Genomic DNA, 25068 nt, shown 5'->3' with positions numbered 1-25068 from the left:
AATATAACAACAGCGATGAAGTCCTGCCGCGAATTCAAATGATACTATGCGAGCGAATCCGGTTAAATCAAAATCAGGCAGTGGTCCATTAATAGCAACACGAGTCATTTCATGTCTGGGGTGTCCAAATCGTTTAAAGTACTCAGCGGCGGATCCATACCCGAGAAAACTCGCTGGATAACAGGCAACCATATCAACGGAAATCATAGCGTCGCGGTTGTATTCAGTGTTCCATAGTCCACCGTGATAATATTCCAAACAACTGGATTGTACATCCGGTAGAAATTCCTTGCGCGTTGGTCTCCACGCATTTTTCCTTGCTGCAACATGAGCCGCAACCGATGGAATCGTAAAACAATTTGTTAGCAGTTGTTCATCATGCTCTTCAAATTCCATGGCGGTTTTTTTCATCTTGTTGTGAAACGCTTCAGTGCGATATAATTCACCGTTTGGTCTTACAAACTGATCAAAGGTATCCACATCGTTTTCAGCGCTGCGAAGTAACCACACTGATACAGGGTCATTTTTACACAAACAAGCAATAGCATCAAATAGTTTCCTCTCCGCGAGAAAACCATCCTCTCCCAGGAATTCCCCGGGGATATACTTTACTGTTCTATCCCGTGGAAATATTGTGACCGCGGGCGTCCACGCGTGTTCGTTATGATCAATAATTTTGATTGGGGCTCCATTTGATTTATACTTTGATTCATATAATACTTCACCGGTTATTGTTGTAACGGTTATTGGAAATCTCAGCGACGTTTCTAATCTCGCTATGTCGCTGATGGTTGCTCCTCGCTCGCGCACTGTCTCCTCCCATTGGTTTATTTTACTACGTCGTAAATCAGTCAATTTGTTTCCTCGACACGCATTTGTAAAATGCTCTATTACTCGTTCTGCTACACAATTTATCCCCGTTGACTGTTTCATCGGCGCTAGTTTTCCGATATCAGGTTTCTTATTTAACGGGTATATTCCATAGACAACTGCTGTTTCAGGATACGCTCGTTCATAGTATGGTCTGTCAACTCCGGTTAACAGCCCTGGCTTGGAGTCGCGGCTAACAATAACTGTTTTCTTGTCGCTGAGAACCGGTTCAAATTTATCACGTATGATCCAATTACCTGATTCCACCCGGACAATGAATTTTACTCTGAAGAAATACTTTTTACCGTCAAGTTGTGATATTATCGTTGCTGCGCGGTTGTCGTTCATGGTAGCATCAACAACGCCATCAATTCGAAATGTTGACCAACTATGAGATGCGCCATCACGCTTGAATTCATTGATACAGTCGCGTATTTTATTCAACAGGGTTCTATCGTTTATTAACGCTTTTGGTGCGTCCTTGAGGACTCTATCGAGATTGAACTTAATATTTTTCCAGGGCTTAATTGCTGCTAATCTCTCGAACTCCTCCACATAATTAAAACAAGTATTTAAATGAAAGAATATAGTATAATGAATCACTGCAAATGGTTGATGATTGGGTCGACAACCCCGTGCAATAAATCATGTAGAGGTGAATTCTGCGGGTATCATTTACAAAGCGTTCGTAATGGTTCTCTTGGCCCCCTCCCGTGCTTGGTTTGCCACGTTGGTGTAAGAGGAAAATCGCAATTATGTATCAATTGTGGCGGAAAGCGATACAGAGAGTTAAAACGTTATTATGACAAACGAATAAAAAACGCCGTCATTGACCCCACCGCTGACTCAGTCAAGGACAAAATCATTAAAACTCCTCAGGACTACATTGAAAGGTTTATAATTAAACCAAATAATGAATTAGACAAGTAGTATTATTATACAAATGAACCAAGAATTTCAGCCGCATCCTGTGCTTGTTAATTACGAGGCATCTCGCGACGGCGTTGTTAGAAACTGTAGACTGAAGAAGCCGGTTGGTACCGTAAATAATCAGGGGTATTTGATGTTTGGTGTCGGGAAGAAGAATTATTATGTTCATAGGGTGGTATTTGAAGTATTTAACGGATTAATCGAGAATGGGCTTGTGATTGATCATATTAATAATAATAAGACTGATAATTCTCTTATAAACTTGCAAGCCATCTCGCAAAGTCAAAATGCCAAAAAAGGCCAAACTGGTAAGTTTTCAAAGCAAGCAAAAAGCGTAAAGTCATTTGATACAACAACGCACGAAGAAAAAATATTTCAGTCGATGAATGAGGCAGGAAAATATTTCGATATTTGTAGAGCCTCAATACGATTTGTTGCAGAAGGAATACAGAATTCAGCGATCTCAAAAAAGACGGGTCACAGAATTCGATTTTCATATGTAACAGAAATCAGCGAGTGACAAGGTCACCGTGACGAAGTCGCCATGACGAAATACTTCATACTAGATAACACACCTCGGGATTGATACGCGGGGTTCATTTTGTAAAATAATTTTTTTTAAATTTAGAAATAAGATGTTTTATAAGAATATGAATATCGAAGACTACAATAATATATTAACCGAGATTTTAAAATTAAAAAATCAAGGAATTGAATTATCTGATAAGCTTGATAACCAAAAAATGTTGTCCGATTATGAAATTATTAACGAGCAATCAAAGAAAGGTCGATATACCTTGCCACGCGAGTATTCTTTTATAAAGCGATTACAATATACGATCAATGAAAACTTGTATGGCAATGACGTAAATGCATTTATTGGACTATTTACTGCCGTTGAGACAGTACGAAAAAAACTCGGACAGGCTTTTGAACGACGTCGAGAAATCTCTAATAAAATTAAAAACATTAGAAGGATTATAGACGAAAACTCCGTGGAGCCCCTGGGACATATCCCCCCGCCACACTCGGCGGGAAATTAGAAATTACGGAGCAATTGCAATAATGGTAGGCGAATCACTTACTACTCGGCTAGCCAGAGAGCGGCTAGTAGCGCTTAAAAAGTTCATACCGTTACGAGACAGGGTCCGAAAACAACTTCAAACGCGGCAACAACTACAAACTGATTTTGCTGTTGGAAGCGAACAGCTCTTTGCTCCGGTAACTAAAGCGACCAAAGATGTTACGGCGGCAACTGTGCCCGTCCTCGGTGCGCTTGAAAAGATAGCGGCTCAGACCGAGCAAACAAAAGAGTCTCTGGAAACACTCCCTGCGAAAATAGCGGTTGCTACAACACGGAGGCCGCCACCACTCGCTATAACGGACCCACAAGAACCTTATGTTACAATAGCCGATGAAGAAGAACTAGGCGCCACCGCAAGAGAACCAGAAGAAGAAATACCGGAAGAAATACCGGAAGAAATAGAGAAAGAGGGGAATATACCCCGTAATGTGCTTAAAAAGAGCACAATAGACACAATTAGAAATCTCGGCTACGAAGAATTAGTTAATTTTACTGTTACAAATTTTGCTAAGGACACACGAGATGAGCATATCAATAGCGGCTACGAGAAAAATATAAGGTCGTTAAAGGACTGGACAAGAATAGTGTATTTGGCAAGTAAATATAAAAATGAATTACCACCGCGTGATAATATTTATATAATGTTCCACAATAAAGTAAAAAGTGAAAGACCAAAGCACGGAAAAGGATACTCTGTTGGTAAAGACGTTACTTGTCCTGGTAGTGTTTTCAGTGATATATCACGGCTAGAAATACTAATCGGAGGAAAACGAGCCGGAAATAACTCTCCGGAAATAATCAATGAGGCCGCTGATACTTGCAGGCGGTTATTTGCCGGTGGTATCATGGTCATAAATGTATATCGAACGCTCATAGACGAACTCGTGGACCACGGTCATTACAGCGATTGATCAATCACTGGTGATCAATCACTAATTGGAAAACACTGGTGTTTTTTATAATAAAGATGATTATACACTACAACCATGATAAACCAGTCAGCGTCTACGTGGTAAACTCACGATTGCCTGTATACCGCGCGTAGTACGGAGACGGTCTCGGTAGCACCATTGCGGGGTTATATACAAGAATGGCTCCAAAAGTAGCGCCGTTAGCCAAACAATTAGGAATGAAGGCTATTGATGTTATTCGTGATAAGGGAATTAGTGCTATTGGAGATGTTGCCGGAAGGGCGTTTTCTGCAGCACGAGATAAACTAATGTCGTTGGTAAAATCCAAAGGATTTTCACGAAAAAGAAAACAGAAACCACCGGTGATGCCATCAACGACAGTGATGCCTGAAAATGTCAGTAAAGTAATAAATAACGCCGTGGAAGAAAAACTAGAGTCGTTGGCGGCTCAGTCATCCACCGATGCAACAACCAACGCGCTCATGAACGCGATAGCGGGAAGTGGCCTACGACGAAAACGACGTTGATGAATTAAACATCAACATGGTAAATAATAAAATGTTTGCGCAAACCGCTGATCCCGCGTTTGATATGGACGCCTCAGTGCGCAGGGATGATTCTGTCCGTGATTATCAATTTTATTCCTATCAACCACCACAAGCCGACCTACGATCGCGAATTGAACTTCAAGTCCAAGATACCAGTAAATACTTTTTGCCGTGTGAAGCGTTTATCGAAATTGAGGGAGAACTTGTAACAAATGCTGCCGATAATGCACCATACCCAAATGACGGTCGTGTTCGAGTTGGCTTCGTCAACAACGGTATCATGGCGTTATTTGAGAGCGCTAGATATCTCATTGACGGGCGAGAAATTGAATCAATAGAACGCGAGGTTGATGTTGCAACGACGATAATTGGGCTAGCAAGATATTCTGATGATTATACAAGATCGGCGGGCCCATCTATGATGTTCGCGAAGGATACCACTAATAACGCTGATCATATTCAGTACGTTAACGTGCTGACGGGGAGAAATACCGCAGTTGACCCACAGGCTGAAGCAGACCATCCAGACCGCAGGGCAGGACCAGGCGCTAATTTTACTATTATAAAAAGTACTAACGATAATTTTAATCTCGGGTTTGCAACACGAGTATCAACATTACAAGGACAACGCCGACAGTTTTCATGCGCGATTCCACTCCATCACATATTTGGATTCTGCAGAAATGTCAGAAAAGTTATCTATGGGGCTAAGCACACAATCGCTTTAACGCGAAGGGGCGATGATAACAATGCAATATGGCATGCTGCTGGTGTCGCTGCCGGTAAAGTCATTTTAACTAAAATAGCATTGTGGATGCCGGTGTTAACTCCATCAGTTACCACGGAAGCACGATTGTTATCATTTATGGAACAGGGGGGAAAATCGTTGTTGAGTTGGCTAGCGGTAACAACTGATGCTAAAGAAGATAATGTCGGCGATACATTTACATGGCACCTGGCATCAAAACAGGGTGTTTCAGCCCCGCGTCATATATTTGTTGCGTTACAGAATAGGAATCGATTGAATAATCAAGAACACAGTCATATGATATTTGATCAATTAGGAGTCAGGGAGGTTTCGCTGAGAATAAACGGACAACAGGAACCATCCGAGGATATACAGCTTAATTACGGCGACAATCATGTCGCACGTGTGTATCATCGGATGCTGTCATATATGAGTCGTGATCAAAACGTCGACACTGGTTTGCAAATATCACAACTTGATTTTAAAAACCTGTATCCGATTTATTACTTTTCGCTGGAACATCTTGATTTAACGAGACAGTCCGTCGTTGATATACACTTCCGAGCTCGTATAGCCCCGGGTGGTGTTGATTATAGAGCGGTTGCTGTCATTCTTAGCGATAAATCAATGCTGCTAGAAGGCGTTGGTGGACGAATGAGAATCGTTGATGAACCAGTGGAAAACATGTAATTGAAAACATAAACGCGTTTACAATAAAAATGTCGTATAATGTTGTCGGTGTAGAGTTGACCGATGGTCAAGTCAAGAAATTACGATCAAAGTCGGCTAAACAATGTGGAACCACAGTAACGTTAAAGCCGTCACAGATGGCAGGTGGTAATCATAAGATATCGTTGACGGCGCGTCAAATAAAACATTTCAATGATGCGATGAAGAATAAAAAGGGTGTTCAAATAGATTTTTCGGCCGCAGCGATTAAAAACATGGAAAAGACCGGTGGGATATTTCCGCTGTTAGCTGCGATTCCAGCGTTGATTGCCGCGGCGGCCCCAGCAGTGGCGAAGGCGGCGGCGTTAGGAGCCGTTGGTACCGCGGCGGGAATGGCATTGAAGAAGGCAACCGGGAAAGGCTATAAAAAAAAACGACCCGTAGCCGGAAAGGGTCTAAGACTACCGGGAACCCCGTATTCATGGTACTCGGGGAAGGGTCTAAGACTACCGGGAACCGTTTAATGACTCCTATGTCTAATTTTGATTTAATAGATGCCGCAAACGCGTTAGCGATAAAAAACTTCAGAGGTGTTTTTATGAGGGATCAATTACCGACGAAACCAAGGAATATTGAAACCGGTATAATTAACCTCAATAAATCCTCCGGAGCGGGGACTCATTGGGTTGCATACGCAATTGATCCGCGTGCGATCGTCTATTTTGATTCATACGGGTTAGCCCCGCCAAACGAGTTCATGCGGTATATCCGGGCGTGTTCAGCCCCGGTTTTTTATTCCACTCTGCCAACACAACAATTAAGTGACCCACCGATATGCGGCCGTGAGGTATTGAACGTACTCGCGGAGATTTCATCATCGCGGAAACCACCTCATGTGGTTGTAAACGAATACACTAGTGGGGTCGTAGAGGCCCGGCGGGTTAATTAAAAACTGTTTTTTTTTACAATAATAATGATTGATATCTAGGGACGACCGGTTTCGGCGCTGAAAAAATCCACGGAAACGCTCGCCACCGATGACATAAAAAAACTAATCGAGGATGAAATCGCTGATACGTTAAATTTAACCAGTGTTGACCCGGGCGAAATAGTTGTATTTCAAGACCGCCAGGGTAAATTGAAATCCAGTAATGTGTCGCTGAATGACGTTTTAATACGACAGCGTGATGCCGCCGAGAACACCATCGCGTTGTATACCGATGACGGACGACTTAAATCAGGTGAATCCATCTTGACGATAAATGGAAAAATAAGTACACTTGGCGACAATTATATAACCATGTCGAATTCGTTAAAAAATTTCTATGATAGACTTAATGCGCAAGCAAATCAGTTCGAGGGGATACAAAAGTCTGTCACCGATATACAACTCACTACTGCTAGTTTTTTTGGGACCCCGACGGTAACCGAACCGAATCTTGTGGGGATAAAAAGTACTATTTCGGAGTTTACAACGCTGTCGGGCCAATTTTACACGTTACGAAAAATTTTTAACAGGGCTGATAACACCATTGATAAATTCTTTGGTAAAAAAATACCAGACCGGATGAAATTACAATAACTATAAATGATATCACTGCGTATGGACAGGAAATAGAAACAATCAAAGCGGGGTTATACGTTCATATACAGGAAATAGGAACAATCAAAACTAATGTTGCAGCGAACAAAAATAATATAAACGCGCATACACAGGAAATAGAAACAATCAAAACTGATGTTGAAACGATCAAAAAGAGTGTAAACGCGCATGAAGTGCTCATAAAAGCATTCAGCGTTAATGTTGCAGCGAACAAAAGGAGTGTAGACGCGCATACACAGGAAATAGAAACAATCAAAACTGATATTGAAGCGAACAAAGGGGGTATAGAAACGCATACACAGGAAATAGAAACAATCAAAGATGATGTTAAAGAGAACAAAATTGCTGTAAACGCGCATGAAGTGCTCATAAAAGCATTCAGCGTTAATATTGCAGCGAACAAAAGGAGTATAGACGCGCATACACAGGAAATAGGAACAATCAAAACTGATGTTACAGCGATTAAAGACAGACTACCGGAGGTGACAAAAATAAAAATCCCTCATGAAAACACCATCAACACAGTATACACGATTCGGCATGGATCATTCCCTTGGACTCCTACACAAAATATAGTAAAAATCACCGCAACTGTTAAGGGTATTTATCGATTGACACTGGTTTCAATGATGCAGTTTAATATATCATCGTCAAGTTCATCCGGGTTTAACAATACAATATCAACAATTATAGACAAGGACGCAACTGAACCGTTTACAATTAGAGCCGTTGATAGAAATTTAACCGGGGCAAACATTACATGGTATGTGGAATTTGTAGCGGATCTAAGTAATTAAAAACACTAGCTCTTTTAAAATAAAAATGACCACCAAGGTAATTGAATCAGAGGTATCACCGACGTCACATCAATATCGATTCAATACCGTAAAAGAATTCTCCGCGAATTTGAAAACGCTTTCCGAACAATACCGTGTAAAAATAAAAAAATACCGTCGAAAAATAACCACCATCGACGCGGTCGTGTACTCGGTGTCGGGTATAGTAGCCGGTACCGGTGTTATTTTATCCACGGTGACCATGATGGCCCCGATCGCTGTTCCAATCGCTATCTCCGCGGCGACAACAATTGCTGGAGTCGCTAACGCAATCACTAGAAAGATATCATCGTGTTCTCAGAAAAAACTCAACGAGTATACAGTAAAACATCAAATAGTATCCGACGCGTACTCGAAATTATCCGGGTTGATCTCGTTGGCGATAGATAATTCGTTTATATCCGATGCTGAATTCTCCACGATGGTCCAGTTGTATGACTCCGCGATGTCAAAAATCGAGGATTTTCAACTGGAAGCTGGAAACCACGTCGCTGAAACCACTTCAATGGGCTTAAAACATTCTCCTGAAACCACTTCAATGGGCTTAAAACATTCTCCTGAAACCACTTCAATGGGCTTAAAACATTCTCCTGAAAACAAGCAGGTTGTTAATATTCGGTGTTGAAATTAAACACTAGAAACAGCGAATAATAATAATGTCGCTGAACCCCGAAGGGTTTCAATTACTTCAACGGATCGCGGAGAACACCACTCCGGTACAAACAAGTATGATATCGATAACATCAACGAAGCCAGAATTCAGTGTAAACTTCCCTTCTCCGATTCCAGTAAAGGAAATAGCGCTGGCAAAATTGCGAATATATCACAGTTGGCCTAATATCCGAGCGGAAGCATTTAACGGACAACAACCTAATAACTCGCTGGTTTTTGCATGGACAAATAAACCCAATGGGACCCCAGACTGGAATGAGGTTACAATACCAACTGGGTCATACCAAGTAGAACAAATCAATAAAGAATTTCAACGCAGGATAAAATCGATCACAGGAAAAGAATCAAAAATCGCTATTACGGTTCATGAACCGACGTTATCGTCGACGATTGAAATAAGCACACCGGGGTATATGGTTGATATTTATAACAGTTCAATAAGAACCATACTAGGTTGGCCCGAGAATCCACCTAATGAAATCCCCGCGGACTTGCACACGAATGCGCAATCGTATCATGAAATTAATCCCAGGTATCGAGATGGTTTGTCTATTATGAAAAGCACGTTATTACCCAGTTGGTTTATATTTCAAGACAGGAATGCCATGCAGTGGTATTTTCAGTATGACAAAACCCCTGAATCGTCCGCAGTGTTCACAGTTAATTTAAATGATATCGCTAGTGCTTTTATCGAGATTAATCATAATTACCAATTGCAACTAGAACAACTACGGAAAACAAAAGCACGAAAACACGTTGAGGTGTTAAATCAACTTATATCAGACATGGAATATATCAATGAACGAATCGTTAAAATAATATCCGATAACAGCGATGATAATAAACAAAAATTCCTAACCGAGTATAATATCACAGAAGCCGATTTACCCGATTTCAAGTTTCCAGGATACAACGCGCCAGAACTAAGAAAGTCTCTTAATGATTTTCTCGGTCCATCAATTATCCTCAGACACGATAACGGAGATGATGGTAGGCATATTGCTCCATACAACGTAAATATCGCATCGGTGATAGCAATCAATCTAGTGTGTGATGTTATCGAAGGGAGTTACCAGGTAGATACCAAGCAATCAAATCAAGCTCAACAGGGGTATATCCTTTATTCATTTTCGCCAACAGCCCCTCCAGGATTCTTAATCGTTGAGAGCCCGATTAATCCGGTCTATATGCGATGCCATAATCGGTTTTTAACGAGAATTAATTTTAGACTTACCGATCAGTCAAATAACCTAATTGATCTACAAGAGGAGGAGTTAGTGATCACTCTGTTTGTAAGATCATTGTAAATAACTTCTTAGCAGCAGGGGGGGGGGAAATGACATCGACGCGGTCGTCGCTGTGTTTACCGGACGCTGACGACGCTGGGATCGGCTCGCAGAAAATGTATTAAACCAAATGACGTCACCGTCGTGTAGGATGGACCGTCGTCGTTTTTTTTTTACCGGCGCTGACTACACCGGATCCGCTGAGTGCAGAAAGTAATAATTAAGCAAAATAACGATTGGACAAAATGTCGGATTCGCCCCCCCCCCCCCCCCCCGCTGCTCATGGTCATTAAAGTTGTCATGTATAACAACCCACATGGTCATTATAATTGTCATGTATAACAAACCACATGTCCATCATACTTTTCATGTATAACAACCAATATGGCCATCAATGAAAATCTTGTTATTGCTGTACGTCCTGAATGGCAGGTCATATTGAAATGAAGTTTTCACTGAAAGATGTAGAACATCAGTTTGGGACTGAATGAAATTGGTTTCAGACTGATTACAACTTAAATCCTATTATCACTGCTTCTTACTACAGATGGTAAAATGGCAATAGCTAAAATGGGGTTTTCAACAAATGACTTCTTATCATGTCTGGCTGAATGTCCTAAATGAAAATTGTGCCAGGCTCATGTCGAGTAGAGCTGGCATGGTGGTTATCTTGTAATGTTTTTGCTTTGTTTTGGCTGCATGATCTAAAAGGATAGCAGCATTGAAAAGTTAGATTGGCCAGTCTGACATCCAGTATGGCCATAATGTGGCCATCTTGAAAATGTTATTATTTATGAATCAGATGGTCATACAAAAGTGTAGTTTTCATTTAAAGTTTTTTTGGTGTATGTAGATCATAAATGAACATGGTGTTAGTTTCTTGGGGTATGTAGATCGTGAATGAACATGGTGCTAGTTTTCTTAAGGTACGTATATAATGAATGAACATGGTGCTAGTTTTCTTGGGGTATGTAGATCATGAATGAACATGCTGCTAGTTTCCTTGGGGTATGTATATCATGAATGAACATGGTGCTAGTTTTCTTGGGGTATGTAGATCATGAATGAACATGGTGCTAGTTTTCTTGGGGTATATATATCATGAATGAACATGGTGCTAGTTTTCTTGGGGTATGTAGATCATGAATGAACATGGTGCTAGTTTTCTTAGGGTATGTATATCATGAATGAACATGGTGCTAGTTTCCTTGGGGTACGTAGATCATGAATGAACATGGTGCTAGTTTTCTTGGGGTATGTATATCATGAATGAACATGGTGCTAGTTTTCTTGGGGTATGTATATCATGAATGAACATGGTGCTAGTTTTCTTGGGGTATGTATATCATGGTGCTAGTTTCCTTGGGGTGTGTATATCATGAATGAACATGGTGCTAGTTTTCTTAAGGTATGTATATCATGAATGAACATGGTGCTAGTTTTCTTGGGGTATGTAGATCATGAATGAACATGGTGCTAGTTTCGTTGGGGTATGTATATCATGAATGAACATGGTGCTAGTTTTCTTGGGGTATGTAGATCATGAATGAACATGGTGCTAGTTTTCTTGGGGTATGTATATCATGAATGAACATGGTGCTAGTTTTCTTGGGGTATGTAGATCATGAATGAACATGGTGCTAGTTTTCTTGGGGTATGTATATCATGAATGAACATGGTGCTAGTTTTCTTGGGGTATGTAGATCATGAATGAACATGGTGCTAGTTTTCTTGGGGTATGTAGATCATGAATGAACATGGTGCTAGTTTTCTTGGGGTATGTAGATCATGAATGAACATGGTGCTAGTTTTCTTGGGGTATGTAGATCATGAATGAACATGGTGCTAGTTTTCTTGGGGTATGTAGATCATGAATGAATATGCTGCTAGTTTCCTTGGGGTATGTATATCATGAATGAACATGGTGCTAGTTTTCTTGGGGTATGTAGATCATGAATGAACATGGTGCTAGTTTTCTTGGGGTATATATATCATGAATGAACATGGTGCTAGTTTTCTTGGGGTATGTAGATCATGAATGAACATGGTGCTAGTTTTCTTAGGGTATGTATATCATGAATGAACATGGTGCTAGTTTCCTTGGGGTATGTAGATCATGAATGAACATGGTGCTAGTTTTCTTGGGGTATGTATATCATGAATGAACATGGTGCTAGTTTTCTTGGGGTATGTATATCATGAATGAACATGGTGCTAGTTTTCTTGGGGTATGTATATCATGAATGAACATGGTGCTAGTTTTCTTGGGGTATGTATATCATGGTGCTAGTTTCCTTGGGGTGTGTATATCATGAATGAACATGGTGCTAGTTTTCTTAAGGTATGTATATCATAAATGAACATGGTGCTAGTTTTCTTGGGGTATGTAGATCATGAATGAACATGGTGCTAGTTTCGTTGGGGTATGTATATCATGAATGAACATGGTGCTAGTTTTCTTGGGGTATGTAGATCATGAATGAACATGGTGCTAGTTTTCTTGGGGTATGTATATCATGAATGAACATGGTGCTAGTTTTCTTGGGGTATGTAGATCATGAATGAACATGGTGCTAGTTTTCTTGGGGTATGTATATCATGAATGAACATGGTGCTAGTTTTCTTGGGGTATGTAGATCATGAATGAACATGGTGCTAGTTTTCTTGGGGTATGTAGATCATGAATGAACATGGTGCTAGTTTTCTTGGGGTATGTAGATCATGAATGAACATGGTGCTAGTTTTCTTGGGGTATGTAGATCATGAATGAACATGGTGCTAGTTTTCTTGGGGTATGTAGATCATGAATGAACATGCTGCTAGTTTCCTTGGGGTATGTATATCATGAATGAACATGGTGCTAGTTTTCTTGGGGTATATATATCATGAATGAACATGGTGCTAGTTTTCTTGGGGTATGTAGATCATGAATGAACATGCTGCTAGTTTTCTTGGGGTATGTAGATCATGAATGAACATGGTGCTAGTTTTCTTGGGGTATATATATCATGAATGAACATGGTGCTAGTTTTCTTGGGGTATGTAGATCATGAATGAACATGGTGCTAGTTTTCTTAGGGTATGTATATCATGAATGAACATGGTGCTAGTTTCCTTGGGGTATGTAGATCATGAATGAACATGGTGCTAGTTTTCTTGGGGTATGTATATCATGAATGAACATGGTGCTAGTTTTCTTGGGGTATGTATATCATGAATGAACATGGTACTAGTTTTCTTGGGGTATGTAGATCATGAATGAACATGGTGCTAGTTTTCTTGGGGTATGTATATCATGGTGCTAGTTTCCTTGGGGTGTGTATATCATGAATGAACATGGTGCTAGTTTTCTTAAGGTATGTATATCATGAATGAACATGGTGCTAGTTTTCTTGGGGTATGTAGATCATGAATGAACATGGTGCTAGTTTTGTTGGGGTATGTAGATCATGAATGAACATGGTGCTAGTTTTCTTGGGGTATGTAGATCATGAATGAACATGGTGCTAGTTTTCTTGGGGTATGTAGATCATGAATGAACATGGTGCTAGTTTTCTTGGGGTATGTATATCATGAATGAACATGGTGCTAGTTTTCTTGGGGTATGTAGATCATGAATGAAAATGGTGCTAGTTTTCTTGGGGTATGTAGATCATGAATGAACATGGTGCTAGTTTTCTTGGGGTATGTAGATCATGAATGAACATGGTGCTAGTTTTCTTGGGGTATGTAGATCATGAATGAACATGGTGCTAGTTTTCTTGGGGTATGTAGATCATGAATGAACATGGTGCTAGTTTTCTTGGGGTATGTAGATCATGAATGAACATGGTGCTAGTTTTCTTGGGGTATGTATATCATGAATGAACATGGTGCTAGTTTCCTTGGGGTATGTAGATCATGAATGAACATGGTGCTAGTTTCCTTGGGGTATGTAGATCATGAATGAACATGGTGCTAGTTTTCTTGGGGTATGTAGATCATGAATGAACATGGTGCTAGTTTTCTTGGGGTATGTAGATCATGAATGAACATGGTGCTAGTTTTCTTGGGGTATGTATATCATGAATGAACATGGTGCTAGTTTTCTTGAGGTATGTAGATCATGAATGAACATGGTGCTAGTTTTCTTGGGATATGTATATCATGAATGAACATGGTGCAAGTTTTCTTGGGGTATGTAGATCATGAATGAACATGGTGCTAGTTTCCTTGGGGTATGTATATCATGAATGAACATGGTGCTAGTTTTCTTGGGGTATGTATATCATGAATGAACATGGTGCTAGTTTTCTTGGGGTATGTAGATCATGAATGAACATGGTGCTAGTTTTCTTGGGGTATGTATATCATGAATGAACATGATGGTGCTAGTTTTCTTGGGGTATGTAGATCATGAATGAACATGGTGCTAGTTTTCTTGGGGTATATATATCATGAATGAACATGGTGCTAGTTTTCTTGGGGTATGTAGATCATGAATGAACATGGTGCTAGTTTTCTTGGGGTATGTAGATCATGAATGAACATGGTGCTAGTTTTCTTGGGGTATGTAGATCATGAATGAACATGGTGCTAGTTTTCTTGGGGTATGTAGATCATGAATGAACATGGTGCTAGTTTTCTTGGGGTATGTAGATCATGAATGAACATGGTGCTAGTTTTCTTGGGGTATGTAGATCATGAATGAACATGGTGCTAGTTTTCTTGGGGTATGTAGATCATGAATGAACATGGTGCTAGTTTCCTTGGGGTATGTAGATCATGAATGAACATGGTGCTAGTTTCCTTGGGGTATGTAGATCATGAATGAACATGGTGCTAGTTTCCTTGGGGTATGTAGATCATGAATGAACATGGTGCTAGTTTCCTTGGGGTATGTAGATCATGAATGAACATGGTGCTAGTTTCCTTGGGGTATGTAGATCATGAATGAACATGGTGCTAGTTTCCTTGGGGTATGTAGATCATGAATGAACATGGTGCTAGTTTTCTTGGGGTATGTAGATCATGAATGAACATGGTGCTAGTTTTCTTGGGGTATGTAGATCATGAATGAACATGGTGCTAGTTTTCTTGGGGTATGTAGATCATGAATGAACATGGTGCTAGTTTCCTTGGGGTATGTAGATCATGAATGAACATGGTGCTAGTTTCCTTGGGGTATGTAGATCATGAATGAACATGGTGCTAGTTTCCTTGGGGTATGTAGATCATGAATGAACATGGTGCTAGTTTTCTTGGGGTATGTATATCATGAATGAACATGGTGCTAGTTTTCTTGGGGTATGTATATCATGAATGAACATGCTGCTAGTTTCCTTGGGGTATGTATATCATGAATGAACATGGTGCTAGTTTTCTTGGGGTATGTAGATCATGAATGAACATGGTGCTAGTTTTCTTGGGGCATGTAGATCATGAATGAACATGGTGCTAGTTTTCTTGGGGCATGTAGATCATGAATGAACATGGTGCTAGTTTTCTTGGGGTATGTATATCATGAATGAACATGGTGCTAGTTTTCTTGGGGTATGTAGATCATGAATGAACATGGTGCTAGTTTCCTTGGGGTATGTAGATCATGAATGAACATGGTGCTAGTTTTCTTGGGGTATGTAGATCATGAATGAACATGGTGCTAGTTTCCTTGGGGTATGTAGATCATGAATGAACATGGTGCTAGTTTCTGCAGAAAATGTTAAATTATATCGCTTTCAATAACTTCCTTTTTTCCCCCAAAGAAATATTGCTTATAGATTTATCAAACTTGGCATGTGGGTATGTCTTGACATTGTCTGAGAGAAGTTCAGTGATGGCAGGTTCCAAAAAGTCAATGGTCATGACATAAAAATTTGTACTACATTCAAACTATCTGGTGAACATATTAGCTGAGGCATAAAATATATAAAATATATACTTCTGTTACTAAATTTGTTATGTTGGAGTTCAGAAGTGATTTGACTATGCAGCAGTTAAAAGGAAGAAACAGACATAATCTTGGATTCATGGGGATTGTATACACCCAGTAGAACATCAGTCCCTTAGAGGGACTCATGCTTGTTTTGAGGTGGAAGTTATATTTCACAACAATACTCTGAGTCAGCTAGGACCTAAATTTAGAATTAATCAATTAGACTGAATAAAAGTTAAGCGTGACTTGAGTGTTACAAACCAAATATCTCAAGTCTGGACTTCTATTATGACATGTCGGTAAAAGTTGGACCAGGTGTAACGTCTAGTAAACAATGGTAAACATTGCGGTAACCCAGACAAAACTGGGAGCATGTGAAATGCCAAGAAAACATTGGCAAACAATAAATTAGCCTAGATACAAATCTTCCATGTGAATAAAAATTGTTTCAATAAATTCCTACTTTTCATTAAGCATATAGAAACAAGGCAATCATAAATTCCATTGTAATTTTTTTACTCCGGATTGTACATTCCTATTATAGAAAATAGGTAGATGGTATGAAGTTTAATTAGTAGATCTGGCACAATACCAAATTCTCAGGTAAACTTATGCACTTGGTGTGTACGTCATTGCTGTGGTTGCTGCATCTGAAAGGAAGCAACAATTGTTGGTTTTTTTTCAGTCCTGAAGAGCTGGAGTGATTGCACAAGATGGCAAATACTACAACAATTCTGCCAGGTATAATAGCTGACTAAGCAAGAGTGGGATGAAAACTCTGGAGGAAACATCAACACAGAAACAGTAAGGAATCAATTACTGCATATTTTGAAAATGTGGAAAGAGTAGTAATTTGAAAAATTAGTATGCAGAGTATAAAGTAAAACTGGAGTAAATGTCTTTCATCTGCAGCATCAGCTGAATGTATTGTTACTGGTATGTATTCAGACATGTACAAAACTTATAATTGAATCTTGACGTCATCTGCTACTTAAAACAGGATGATGTAGATTGGTAAATCCTCAGTATTATTATTCTAGGTGGAAACAGATGGATTATTTTCTGAGCACTTTTGGTGGATGTGTTTATGTATGTATGTTTGTTTCTGTGTGTGTCTGTCTGTCTCTGTTTTCCTTGTAAGCTGAACCCCATCTGTGCTAAGTCTTCTTATATGGCATGATGTAGGAGGAGGAATAAATTGCAGCAAAGGTTTTTGGATCTTGGATGTGGGCCTCAGGCAACTAGAGGGTCAAAGGTCACATTATCATAGGTAACACAGACTTTTTCATGAAACCTGAACTTAATTTGCACTGATTAAAGACTGGTGATGATAACTGGCTTGATCATTGAGCAAGATGAGTAGATAACAGCAAATGCTGCCATAATGGCAGGGGTGGAGATGGGTGGAATGGGAGAGAGGCTTAATGATGGGTGGAATGGGAGAGAGGGGTGGTAATGGGCAGAATGGGAGAGAGGGGTGGTGATGGGTGGAATGGAAGAGAGGGGTGGTGATGGGTGGAATGGGAGAGAGGCTTGGTGATGGGTGGAATGGGAGAGATGGGTGGTGATGGGTGGAATAGTGGTGTTTCATGGAATGTGAGAGAGGGGTGGTGGTGATGGGTGGAATGGGAGAGAGAGGTGGTGTTGGGTGGCATTGAGAGACAGGGTGGAGATAGATGGAACTAGTGAGAGAGGTGGTGATGGGTAGAATAGGAGAGAGGAGTGTTGATGGTTGGAATGGGCGTGATGGGCGGAATGTGAGGGAGGGGTGGTGGTGATGGGTGGAATGGGAGAGAGGGGTGGTGATTGGTGGAATGGGAGAGAGGGGTGGTGATGGGTGGAATGGGAGAGAGAGGTAGTGATGGGTGGAATGGGAGAGAGGGGTGCTGATGGGTGGAATGGGAGAGAGCGGTAGTGATGGGTGGAATGGGAGATGGGGTGGTGATGGGTGGACTGAGAGAGAAGGGTAGTGATTGGTGGAATGAGAGAGAGAGTGAGTGGTGGTGATTGGTGGAATGAGAGAGGGGGTGTTTTTTGTTTGGAGACAGGGAGTGCAGATATTTTTAATGGCTTACATCTGTAGTTTGATGCAGTGTTTTCCCCATATTGGAGACTTTTAAAACTAACTCTAACATTAAAAAAATGCCCATATCCCATCACTTTAAATTAATGGGTAGTTGAACTTCATATTAAATATTCAAATATATCACTTCAAATTAGTATGAGTAAATATTGGCATGTGCAGGAAGTTATTATCTTTAGTGTTGGCCACTGATTCACATGTTAATTAGTTATTTAGTATAAACTTCAATAGATACTTTAACATGGCTTGCTATACTGACATGCCTGCATTTAATTCTTATTCTAGACCATGGCCTGATAGGAAACACAACACTCCCTGACAATATCCCTGCCTTGTCTTAGAAATACATACCATTTCACCCATATCCCTACCTTGTCTTAGAAATACATATCATTTCACCCACATCCTTACATTGTCTTAGAAATACATATCATTTCACCCACATCCTTACATTGTCTTAGAAATACATATCATTTCACCCATATCCCTATATTGTCTTAGAAATACATATCATTTCACCCACATCCTTACATTGTCTTAGAAATACATATCATTTCACCCATATCCCTACCTTGTCTTAGAAATACATATCATTTCACCCATATCCCTACCTTGTCTTAGAAATACATATCATTTCACCCACATCCTTACATTGTCTTAGAAATACATATCATTTCACCCACATCCTTACATTGTCTTAGAAATACATATCATTTCACCCATATCCTTATATTGTCTTAGAAATACATATCATTTCACCCATGTCCCTACCTTGTTTTTAGAAATACATATCATTTCACCCATATCCCTACCTTGTCTTAGAAATACATATCATTTCACCCACATCCCTACATTGTCTTAGAAATACATATCATTTCACCCACATCCCTACATTGTCTTAGAAATACATATCATTTCACCCATATACCTATATTGTCTTAGAAATACATATCATTTCACCCACATCCTTACATTGTCTTAGAAATACATATCATTTCACCCACATCCTTACATTGTCTTAGAAATACATATCATTTCACCCACATCCCTATATTGTCTTAGAAATACATATCATTTCACCCACATCCCTACCTTGTCTTAGAAATACATATTATTTCACCCATATCCCTATATTGTCTTAGAAATACATATCATTTCACCCACATCCCTAGCTTGTGTTAGAAATACATATCAGTTCACCCACGTCCCTACCTTGTCAGAGAAATACATATCATTTCACCCATATCCCTACCTTGTCTTAGAAGTACATATGATTTCACCCACATCCTTACATTGTCTTAGAAATACATATCATTTCACCCACATCCCTATATTGTCTTAGAAATACATATCATTTCACCCACATCCTTACATTGTCTTAGAAATACATATCATTTCACCCATATCCCTATATTGTCTTAGAAATACATATCATTTCACCCATATCCTTACATTGTCTTAGAAATACATATCATTTCACCCATATCCCTATATTGTCTTAGAAATACATATCATTTCACCCACATCCCTACCTTGTCTTAGAAATACATATCATTTCACCCACGTCCCTACCTTGTCTTAGAAATACATCATTTCACCCATATCCCTATATTGTCTTAGAAATACATATCATTTCACCCATATCCCTACCTTGTCTTAAAAATACATATCATTTCACCCATATCCCTACCTTGTCTTAGAAATACATATCATTTCACCCAAATCCCTACCTTGTCTTAGAAATACATATGATTTCACCCACATCCTTACATTGTCTTAGAAATACATATCATTTCACCCACACCCTTACATTGTCTTAGAAATACATATCATTTCACCCACATCCTTAGATTGTCTTAGAAATACATATCATTTCACCCAGATCCCTACCTTGTCTTAGAAATACATATGATTTCACCCACATCCTTACATTGTCTTAGAAATACATATCATTTCACCCATATCCTTATATTGTCTTAGAAATACATATGATTTCACCCACATCCTTACATTGTCTTAGAAATACATATCATTTCACCCACATCCTTACATTGTCTTAGAAATACATATTTCACCCACATCCTTACATTGTCTTAGAAATACATATCATTTAACCCATATCCCTATATTGTCTTAGAAATACATATCATTTCACCCACATCCCTACCTTGTCTTAGAAATACATATCATTTCACCCATATCCCTACCTTGTCTTAGAAATACATATCATTTCACCACCATCCTTACATTGTCTTAGAAATACATATCATTTCACCCATATCCTTACATTGTCTTAGAAATACATATCATTTCACCCATATCCCTATATTATCTTAGAAATACATATCATTTCACCCACGTCCCTACCTTGTCTTAGAAATACATATCATTTCACCCATATCCCTACCTTGTCTTAGAAATACATATCATTTCACCCACGTCCCTACCTTGTCTTAGAAATACATATCATTTCACCCACATCTCTACCTTGTCTTAGAAATACGTATCATTTCACCCACATCCTTACATTGTCTTAGAAATACATATCATTTTAATACATATGTCCCTACATTGTCTTAGAAATACATATCATTTTAATACATATGTCCCTACACTGTCTTAGAAATACATATCATTTTAATACATATGTCCCTACATTGTCTTAGAAATACATATCATTTTAATACATATGTCCCTACATTGTCTTAGAAATACATATCATTTCACCCACATCCCTACATTGTCCTAGAAATACATATCATTTTAATACATACATCCCTACATTGTCTTAGAATGACATATCATTTCAATACATACATCCCTACATTGTCTTAGACATGTATATCATTTCAATACATACATCCCTACATTGTCTTGGTAAGACATATCATTTCAATACATACATCCGTACATTGTCTTAGAAATGCATGTCATTTCAATGACATTTCTGCAGTCATGAGTACTGAAAAGGAGTCAAGGTTATCATTAAGTAACAAATTACTTAAGACTATCATTAACTAACAGATTACTCCTGCTGACTTTTACACTTATGATTGTTTAACAAAGATTTTCTCACAGATTTGACTGTTATTAATTGGCACCCTATAGAGTGCATTTTCAGAGCTCATTTCACTTAATGGACCCCACAAAATACTGCTGGGAAGGGGGCATGAAAGCTTGTGAAATAATGTAGCATATAATTTGAAAACTGGATATTTGTACATAATTAAGCATCCATGCAATTTGAGATGACAAAACGTCTGTAGGTTGATGTGCATTTTTTCGTATTACATCTAGTTAAGTATATATTCCCAAATGTAGTACTACAGCCAATTAAGTATCTATTCCCAAATTTAGTACTAATTTCAATTAAGTATCTATTCCCAAATTTATTACTAATTTCATTTAATTATCTATTCCCAAATTTAGTACTACAGCCAATTAAGTATCTATTCCCAGATTTAGTACTAATTTCAATTAAGTATCTAATCCCAAATTTAGTACTAATTTCAATTAAGTATCTATTCCCAGATGTATTACTAATTTGATTTAAGTATCTATTTCCAAATTTAGTACTAATTTCAATTAAGTATCTATTCCCAAATTTATTACTAATTTCATTTAAGTATCTATTCCCAAATTTAGTACTAATTTCAATTCAGTATCTATTCCCAAATTTATTACTAATTTCAATTAAGTATCTATTCCCAAATTTGGTACTAATTTCATTTAAGTATCCATTCCCAAATTTAGTACTACAGCCAATTAAGTATCTATTCCCAAATTTAGTACTAATTTTAATTAAGTATCTATTCCCAAATTTAGTACAAATTTTATTTTAAGTATCTATTTTCAAATTTAAGGTCATTGCATGGAAAAGTACAGGAACCAGTGCTCTGTCCAATAAATCCAAAAACTTTGCACAGGTTGAAGATTACTGACTACACTTGTAAAGAACATTGTACTGGTCAGTGACTGTCTGTAAAGAACATTGTACTGGTCAGTGACTGTCTGTAGAGAACATTGTACTGGTCAGTGACTGTAAAGAACATTGTACTGGTCAGTGACTGTCTGTAAAAAAACATTGTACTGGTCAGTGACTGTCTGTAGAGAACACTGTACTGGTCAGTGACTGTCTGTAGAGAACATTGTACTGGTCAGTGACTGTCTGTAGAGAACATTGAGTAGGGTGTGTACTGGTCAGTGAATGTCTGTAAAGAACAATGAGTAGGGTGTGTACTGGTCAGTGACTGTCTGTAAAGAACATTGAGTATGGCGTGTACTGGTCAGTGACTGTAAAGAACACAGGTTGAAGATTACTGACTACACTTGTAAAAAACATTGTACTGGTCAGTGACTGTAAAGAACATTGTACTGGTCAGTGACTGTCTGTAAAAAACATTGTACTGGTCAGTGACTGTCTGTAGAGAACACTGTACTGGTCAGTGACTGTCTGTAGAGAACATTGTACTGGTCAGTGACTGTCTGTAGAGAACATTGAGTAGGGTGTGTACTAGTCAGTGACTGTCTGTAAAGAACATTGAGTAGGGTGTGTACTGGTCAGTGACTGTAAAGAACATTGAGTAGGGTGTTTACTGGTCAGTGACTGTCTGTAAAGAACATTGAGTAGGGTGTGTACTAGTCAGTGACTGTCTGTAAAGAACATTGAGTAGGGTGTGTACTAGTCAGTGACTGTCTGTAAAGAACATTGAGTAGGGTGTGTACTGGTCAGTGACTGTTGGTAAAGAACATTGAGTAGGGTGTGTACTGGTCAGTGACTGTCTGTAAAGAAGATTGAGTTGGCTGTGTACTAGTCAGTGACTGTTGGTAAAGAACATTGAGTAGGGTATGTACTGGTCAGTGACTGTAAAGAACATTGAGTAAGGTGTGTACTAGTCAGTGACTGTCTGCAAAGAACATTGAGTAGGGTGTGTACTGGTCAGTGACTGTCTGTAAAGAACATTGAGTAGGGTGTGTACTGGTCAGTGACTGTTGGTAAAGAACATTGAGTAGGGTGTGTACTGGTCAGTAACTGTCTGTAAAGAACATTGAGTAGGGTGTGTACTAGTCAGTGACTGTCTGTAAAGAACATTGAGTAGGGTGTGTACTGGTCAGTGACTGTTGGTAATGAACATTGAGTAGGGTGTGTACTGGTCAGTAACTGTCTGTAAAGAACATTGAGTAGGGTGTGTACTAGTCAGTGACTGTCTGTAAAGAACATTGAGTAGGGTGTGTACTAGTCAGTGACTGTCTGTAAAGAACATTGAGTAGGGTGTGTACTAGTCAGTGACTGTCTGTAAAGAACATTGAGTAGGGTGTGTACTAGTCAGTGACTGTCTGTAAAGAACATTGAGTAGGGTGTGTACTAGTCAGTGACTGTCTGTAAAGAACATTGAGTAGGGTGTGTACTGGTCAGTGACTGTCGGTAAAGAACATTGAGTAGGGTGTGTACTAGTCAGTGACTGTCGGTAAAGAACATTGAGTAGGGTGTGTACTAGTCAGTGACTGTCTGTAAAGAACATTGAGTAGGGTGTGTACTGGTCAGTAACTGTCTGTAAAGAACATTGAGTAGGGTGTGTACTAGTCAGTGACTGTCTGTAAAGAACATTGAGTAGGGTGTGTACTAGTCAGTGACTGTCTGTAAAGAACATTGAGTAGGGTGTGTACTAGTCAGTGACTGTAGAGAACATTGAGTAGGGTGTGTACTGGTCAGTGACTGTCTGTAAAGAACATTGAGTAGGGTGTGTACTAGTCAGTGACTGCCTGTAAAGAACATTGAGTAGGGTGTGTACTGGTCAGTGACTGTTGGTAAAGAACATTGAGTAGGGTGTGTACTGGTCAGTGACTGTTGGTAAAGAACATTGAGTAGGGTGTGTACTAGTCAGTGACTGTCTGTAAAGAACATTGAGTAGGGTGTGTACTGGTCAGTGACTGTCTGTAAAGAACATTGAGTAGGGTGTGTACTAGTCAGTGACTGTCTGTAAAGAACATTGAGTAGGGTGTGTACTGGTCAGTGACTGTCTGTAAAGAACATTGAGTAGGGTGTGTACTAGTCAGTGACTGTCTGTAGAGAACATTGAGTAGGGTGTGTACTAGTCAGTGGCTGTCTGTAAAGAACATTGAGTAGGGTGTGTACTGGTCAGTGACTGTTGGTAAAGAACATTGAGTAGGGTGTGTACTGGTCAGTAACTGTCTGTAAAGAACATTGAGTAGGGTGTGTACTAGTCAGTGACTGTCTGTAAAGAACATTGAGTAGGGTGTGTACTGGTCAGTAACTGTTGGTAAAGAACATTGAGTAGGGTGTGTACTGGTCAGTAACTGTCTGTAAAGAACATTGAGTAGGGTGTGTACTAGTCAGTGACTGTCTGTAAAGAACATTGAGTAGGGTGTGTACTGGTCAGTGACTGTTGGTAATGAACATTGAGTAGGGTGTGTACTGGTCAGTAACTGTCTGTAAAGAACATTGAGTAGGGTGTGTACTAGTCAGTGACTGTCTGTAAAGAACATTGAGTAGGGTGTGTACTAGTCAGTGACTGTCTGTAAAGAACATTGAGTAGGGTGTGTACTAGTCAGTGACTGTCTGTAAAGAACATTGAGTAGGGTGTGTACTAGTCAGTGACTGTCTGTAAAGAACATTGAGTAGGGTGTGTACTAGTCAGTGACTGTCTGTAAAGAACATTGAGTAGGGTGTGTACTGGTCAGTGACTGTCTGTAAAGAACATTGAGTAGGGTGTGTACTGGTCAGTGACTGTCGGTAAAGAACATTGAGTAGGGTGTGTACTAGTCAGTGACTGTCGGTAAAGAACATTGAGTAGGGTGTGTACTAGTCAGTGACTGTCTGTAAAGAACATTGAGTAGGGTGTGTACTGGTCAGTAACTGTCTGTAAAGAACATTGAGTAGGGTGTGTACTAGT

General features: G+C 39.3%; 1 protein-coding gene across 1 annotated transcript in view; it reads left to right on the top strand.

Moving 5' to 3' along the window:
* Positions 1 to 16793: 16793 nt before the first annotated feature.
* The window catches only part of LOC149792052 (semaphorin-5A-like), a 499542-nt gene continuing 491267 nt past the window's right edge, over positions 16794 to 25068 (top strand). Inside the window, exon 1 of the mRNA XM_089970548.1 lies at positions 16794 to 16875. The gene's annotated coding sequence lies outside the window, so the exon portion shown is untranslated. The remainder of the gene's footprint in view (positions 16876 to 25068) is intronic.

Source organism: Sinohyriopsis cumingii, chromosome 9, assembly GCF_028554795.1.
Source record: "Sinohyriopsis cumingii isolate HCF-2022 chromosome 9, ASM2855479v2, whole genome shotgun sequence".
In the NCBI taxonomy this organism is placed as follows: Eukaryota; Metazoa; Mollusca; class Bivalvia; order Unionida; family Unionidae; genus Sinohyriopsis; species Sinohyriopsis cumingii.
Note: the sequence above shows the minus strand (reverse complement) of the source record. Positions and strands in the feature narration are given on the sequence as shown.